Consider the following 7,088-nt stretch of genomic DNA (forward strand, 5'->3'; position numbering starts at 1 on the left):
CCTATATTCTTTTCTTAAACAATATTTTAGCATATATATATTTCAATTTGCTTTTCTGCACAAAAGCATGTCTTAGGATCTTCCCATGTTAACACACATAGAAGGGCCTCTTACTTTTAACTGTTGTTTAGTGCTTCAGTCAATCTATCATTATTGCCGTCTCAAGAGTTTGGCAGAAGTATCACCCAGAGACAGGATGCAGGTGCCTGCTCTTTACCAAGGCAGTGCTCCTAAGAGAAGGCAGTAAGAAAGTGGGGGAAGGTGGGAGGCTGAGCGAGGGCCATCTCAAGCCAAGTCACACACAAAGGAGCATCAGACTGATTCTGAAAAGGACCCTAGGATATGAGTGAGGCTTACCACTGTGCCCATCATTAGGTATGGGCCTTTCTGGGACTAGGAGTGTCATACTTCCCAGGTACATAGAGTCCTCCGTGGGAGTATGCCAGGTGACTCCAGGAGCCCAAGGACAGTCTCTGATGAAGAGCCATGGGAGAAAAGACTTGTTGTGCATCCCCAGGTGTTCAGAGGCCACAAGTCCCCTCTAACTCCTTCCAGATAGACCAGGCTTCCAATTTTCAGGTCCATGGGTGACAGGTCATCTGCATTTGTCAAAAATTATATTCTGCCAGCTACAACTGGTCCTATTAAATGAGTCACTCGGAAAGATGCCTCTGAATGTAGAAATGATACTTTTCCATTTTTCAGGAAAAACATTTAAGAACAGAGTGAACATTTTCTGCTAGAGATTTAGCAAAGAGAAGGGGATGGAAAGCCCTCCTCTCCTCCACTAAAATGCTCACTGAACCCAAGACCTTTGCTCTTCTTGAAAGAAGGAAGATACGGACACCCAGTCTGAGCAGAGACCTAGAAAGACACATTTGCAGTGCTCAGAGTTGGAAGAGGCAGCTGAAGCCTTCAGCACTGGTGCACTCTGCACCCTGTGAAAAAGAAGGTAGGAGCTTTCTGGAGAGGTGATTCACTTGCATAGAGATTTTTGGAGAGGTGATTCACTTGCAGTAAATAGTGCTCCTGATAAAATAATACCATTTTGGAAAATCCCCATAGTAAAGGCTGGATCTCTATCTAATCCCTGAACACCAGAGACCAGGAGAATGTACTGGGGGCTTAAATAGAGTATAGACAACAGAGGAACACTTATAATTTGACCCTCACACTTTCGTGCAAATGTGTGAGAAGAGAGATCCCATTTTCCAGCCTTCTGCAAAGTACTGGAATTTCTCCTGTCCTTGTAAGAACTCTCACTCCTCAGTCTCAGATTTACCTCCAACCGGAAGCCTTTGATTAGATACCCATGAGGTTAATGGGACCTTAAATCAGTCACAAGACCCTTCAGAATTTATCTGAAAATTCTGCCCTGTCTCTATTTTTATCACCATCCCAATGGCCTTTTCTGCAATAGAGTTTTATGTTCTAGCCATTAATCATTTCAACTTTTTAACAACTAGATAGCATCTGATGGACTCGTTCCCATTTCCTAAGCTTGTCTTGGACAGCAAGACAGTAAAGTCTTAACATCCTCTGAATGAGCAAAAGAGACACAGACACGGACACACACATTTGAGATGTTTCAGATTTTATGATCTGAGGATAAAAAGAAAGGCTGAGCCTTGATTCATATTCTATTCCATCTTGACTACAGCAGTGCTGAAGGGATTTGCATGTTTAAAGGAGTGTTCAGAACAACCCCCACAATGAATGCTCCAGGAGACCTTGCCAAGAAATTGCTGTTCTACCTGAAGGCTGCTGTCTGCCTAGGGGTGTGTGTTCTCTGGGGGCACTGAATGGACGCCAGCACTCAGCTGCAGCCAATCCCAAGCGTCAGAGCCGAGGCCCTGGACCTGGTTGAGCTTGGAGGGCAGGAAGGGATGAGTTGAGTGGCCTGTGGGCTACGCCAGCCGGGGGTGCAGGGTGGGGTGGGGTGGGGGGGACACAGGTCATGCCTCTGCAGGTGTTGAGGGTTTTGTGGTGGGGCTGGTCCCTCTCCTTAAACTGCTGTTTTTCTCAGACATCATCTTCTTTTCTAGAGATTGAAAACGCAGAGGTATCTGATTTCTCCATTTTATGTAGGCAGGTGGGTGGATCACAGTGTGTTAGGAAGGGGACTGGGAAGGAGGCCTTTGGCCAGCATATCAGTAGACAATTCTACATTAAAATATTTCATGAATGGTGCTAAAACTAGCATTTTCCCAAGGACCTGGAATGGGTGAAGGCGTCTCAGTTCTGTATATTGACACCACTGTCTCTGAAATATGTGAGGAGCTGGGTCTGGGCTGGGAAGAACCTCAGCTCGGCTTCAGCTCTGCTTTGGTGCTCCTCATCAAAACCCTCTCCCTGCCACTGTGTCAACACGGTGGGCAGGACCTTTTCCTTGTCATTCCCTTTGATGTCTGAGGAGCAGCTTCCCTGTCCCCAAGGGTCCTTCATCAGCCCCCGCCAGGCTTCTTTGTTCTCAGGGTTCTGTCAGTAATTGCACCTCCCTGAGGCTTCTCAGCTAACCTCACAGGTGGTCTGGACAGAAGACATTCATCTGGGGAAGGCAGCCAGCTGGCAGGTAGCAGCAAGATTTGTGGTATGGAGCATGAACTTTAGAGTCCAAATCTTTATTTAAGTCTCTGGTTCTGTCAGTTATGAGCTGGGTTATTGGGCAGGTTACTTAGCTTCTCTAGCTGACAGTTTCTTCATCACTTAAGGAAGATAATGGTGGCTTGGTCCTTCGGACCCTACGAGAATCATGCCTGCCACATGTGCAGTGATGGCTCTCCCAGAGCTGCCATAGATACTATTACCTGCAAAGACCCTGGGGGACAAGGGCTTTGGGAAACTCTGGCTGCCCAGTCACCTGGTGTAAACTGAGTGGGTCTGAAAACTCATCTCATAGGCCATTGACCAGTTTTGAGGGCTTGGAAAGGATTTGCCTCTTTCCTTGAGCTTGGAAAGGATTTGCCTCTTTCCATGGGCTTGGTTTTAACAAAGGCACACATCTGTTGATGATGACTAGCTAAAAACCTTTAGTATTGAAAATATATCAATGCCTTCTTCATCCACTCATAAGTCATGTTCTTTTTCAACCCATTCACTATGGAAATGAACATGAATCCCTGAGGGAAGGGTTGAATTTTTTCCTAGATAAGTGCAGTGCAGTGCTTGTAACAGAAGCTGCAGGTCTTGTAACAGAATGCCAATTCAGAGGGGCTGAAGTAGGGTTGGGGATCTGGGAGTCTGCATTTCTGACAAGTCCCTGGGCCAAGGCCAATTTGCTATTCTGAGGACCACTCTCCGAACATCAGAGGCCAGAAGCAAAATGCCTTTGACCTATTTTGAGGCTTAGTTCTCTCCATCTTAAGTCCACAATAAGAAAATAAGCGAAAAGCCAGTTATAAGGGAAGAGCAAAAGAGATTCTAAACCTTAGATTCTTCCTTTTATCAAAAATGAGGACTGACAGGTTCATACCTTAAAGCTTTACCATAAGCCATGGCAAAGGGAGCTTACAGGAGATCATGTCCAACCACTGCTCAGCAAACATAAAGTAGATGGGGAAAGTGTCCTGATAATGGAGAGGAGGTTGGAGGGAGAGGGAGGGGAGTAATAGGTGAGGCCCTGGCTGCCCTTCCTTAGGGCCAATTCTCATGGAAATCTCTAAGACTCCAGCGACATCTGAAAACATGTTCCTGTTTCCCTCCCCCATACCACTCCCCAACATGGAGGACAGTTTTAGAATAGCAAAAAAGGAAGTGGGTTTTTAATGAAGGGTCTCGACATGGTGTTTTGATTCTTCCTACTTCCCTGGTAAGGAAGGTAGCCAGGCACTTAGCACAAGAGATGCTTGAGTATTGTGACTGAGGTATGAAACTCACTGTGGGTCACCAGGGTCAGGGTCACTGAGACCATGGCTGTTTGGTGGGAGAGTTCAAGTTGGAGATTGGAGGTGGATGTGGTTGAGACTCAGAAGGTCTCAGAAGGTGAGAGGGAGCCATGGACGCCAACCCCTCAACCCTTGGTCTAGGAAAGGGAACTCATGCAACTCCCCAAAGATCCTGTCTGGATCAGCACTCTGCACTGGTCCTGGAAGCCAGTGTCTAGACCAAGTGAGAGGTGATGTCCTTTACCCGGTAACTACAGCTAGGAGAGTTCCGGGAATTGGACCAGGGCCTCCCTAGTACTTGAGGGTGTATAAGCATTTCCTGAACCTAAGGTATCTTGAAGAGGGAGAAGGAGAGAAAGAAAATCGGCTGTGGCAGGAAGACAGACAGTTTATAATCCCATTTATTCTAAGGCAGCTTAGAATAAAGCAGCTGCCTTAGAATACCCAAGATTATAAAGTGTTACAGCTTAAGTAGATGAGACTGTTCTTTCTGTGAGCAGGCTTGTGCAGCCCCTGGTCTCCCAATCCCCCCACCGCCCCCCACAAGCATTAGAGAGACGGAGGTGGGGAGAAATTCACAGTTGAGCTAATTACTGGAAATAAAGGAGTGACTTTTTTCCTAGCATGTGGGAACAGCAGTGCAGAGTGTCAATCCTGACACAACATCATTGTGTCATGAAAAACATTGAGTCATGAAAAACAGATTGAATTTCACCACCCAACATAAAATTATTTAAGTCATATGCCACATATTGACCTAATGATAATGATAGTAAACTTGATGTTTCAGCCTTTTAGAAATTGAATATTGTGTTATACATAATTTGACACTTTATCTAGACTATAGCTCTGATTTTTATATATCCAACCTTACTGTCATTTATTGTGAAAAATGGCAAATGTGTGTGTATATGTACTGAGTGTGCATAAATAAACACGATGTGTGTAATATACATACTATACAGTGTTATGGGGTGAGTTGTGACCCCACATTTATATGTAGAATTCTGAACCCCCAGTACCTCAGAAGGTGATGGTATTTGGAGGTAGAATCTTCAAAAACGTAATTAGGGCTAACTGTGGTCATTAAAGTGGGCCCTGAAGCAATAGGATTACTGTTCTTTTAAGAAAAGAGGATTGATCTGTGGCTCAAAGGACTGGGCGCTGGCCCCATATACTGGAGGTGGTGGGTTCAAACCCGACCCCAGCCCAAAAAAAAAAAAAAAAGGAAAAGAAGAGGGGATTGGGACAGAGACTCACACAGAGGAATGGCTACATGAAGACACAGGGGATATGGCCAACTACAAGCCAATAGAGGCCTCAGAAGGAAGCAAACCCGCCTGCACCTTCATCTCAGAATCATAACCCCTAGAATTGTGAGGAAGTAAATTTCTGCCATTTAAGCCACCCAGTCTGGGGTACTTTGTTATGCCAGTCCTGACACCCAAATACAGCGAGTAGTATATGTGCTAGACCCACAGGTTACTGTTTCTTTCATAGGAGGTGATGAATCCGAGCAGTAATATAATAAGAGATGATGCAGAACCGTCAGTTCTCCTTTTGCAAATATTTATCATGTTCCTTCTGTGCATGGAGCACTACAGGTGCAGTGGTGAGCGTGACATGTGCCCCCGTCCCTCCAGGGCCTCACACACCTGAATTCCCCCAGCATGTGGTGCGCTGGGATGCCAGATGCCAGTCGTGCTAATTGCTGGAGATGGTCGGTGGGAAGGTCATAGCAGCGGTATTTAAGCAAGGTCTTGAAGGGACAACATCCCGTTTGGGAAGATGGCATGAGCAGTGGCGTGAAGCAAGAGGACAGAAGTGCTCTGGACACAGTGATTAGGCAGGAGGGCTGGAAAATGGGCACAGTATAAGGAGATGGAGGGAGATGGTCAGAGAGGTCAGAGACTGCCCAGTGGTGCAGGGCCTTGACAGCCAGCCCCAGAATCCCAGAAGAATTCTTACCTGTGAGGAATAGGGGGTAATGGAAGTTTTCAAAACTAGAATGTCAGATGGCTAAGGTAGTAGATTGACTCCCTAGGAACAAAGAGTATTCTAGAAATAGGAAAATAGATAAACATTGCAACTGAGAAATGAGGAAGAGGAGAGGTCCAGGAGTCTGGGGAGAGGGGGTGCGTCTCTGCCTTTTCCTTCTTTTCATCTCTAGGTGCATAAAACACATCACAGTGTTGGCCACCCTTCATGATGCTGCCCCTGCCTGATCTGGGAGAGTGGGAAGGAGATGTCCTTGCCTTTGCTGCACTGCCTGAGATGATCCTGGCTGGTGCTGCTAATGGCACCATTAGCATATTTATAATGGAACTCAATTTCAGATAGGGCACTTGAGAATCAAGATAGAGAGTGTCATTGTTAGTAGGAAATTAGTGGGCCAGCCAGGAGACAGAACAGTGAGTGGCAATCATCATGCTGCTTGTTTTTTGGGGGGCAGTGTTATCAGGTGGGGGCAGTGATAGGCTAGCTGAATTTGCACTAAGATATTTCATTTTCCCACTGGCTTAACTTCCTTTGCACAGATACTATGCTTTGGGCCTTGAGGGTCTTGAAATGTGACTGTCCTTTATGAGATGACCCAGACCAGGTGGCATAAAGCCTTTGCTGTGGTGTCTCCCTCTTCTAGGCTCTGAGATGGGTCCGTGTATTCTGCCCTGGCCCACAGATTGGGCCTGTAGTGGTCTTTCTAGATGGTTCTGAAATTCTTCTAATTCCTTGATGCCTGAATTTGACTTCTTAAAATTTACCACTCTTCCACTGGACCCTGAAATGATGTCCTGATTTGAATATGCTAGCTCAAGTCTGCCTTTGGCATTCATTTAGAAAAAGGCTTTGTCCAGAGCTTCTGTCCCTGGGAAGTACCTTGGGGCCCAGGACTGTGCTGAAAGGTGGTCCCCCTTCCCCTTCCCTGTGGACAGCAGGCATCTGGGAACACAGCTGCACTGCTCTTTTGCCCCCCCTTCCTGGTCATGCTGAGAGCTTCTGGGGTCCATTTGCAGCCCTGCATGCTGCTGAGCACACAGAAAGAAGACAAGAATAACAGACTCGGGGCCTTCACATTTTTACTGGGCCCAAGAATCAAACAAACTCAAGAGATTTCCTCACCTCTGCACTTCCAGTTATGTGAGGCCTTTCCTAGTAAAGGTTAGTTAGGTTAGTATAAAAGTATAACCTCCCTGGCAGAAAGAA

Source organism: Otolemur garnettii, unplaced genomic scaffold, assembly GCF_000181295.1.
Source record: "Otolemur garnettii isolate 467f Iridium unplaced genomic scaffold, OtoGar3 scaffold00136, whole genome shotgun sequence".
NCBI classification, from domain to species: Eukaryota; Metazoa; Chordata; class Mammalia; order Primates; family Galagidae; genus Otolemur; species Otolemur garnettii.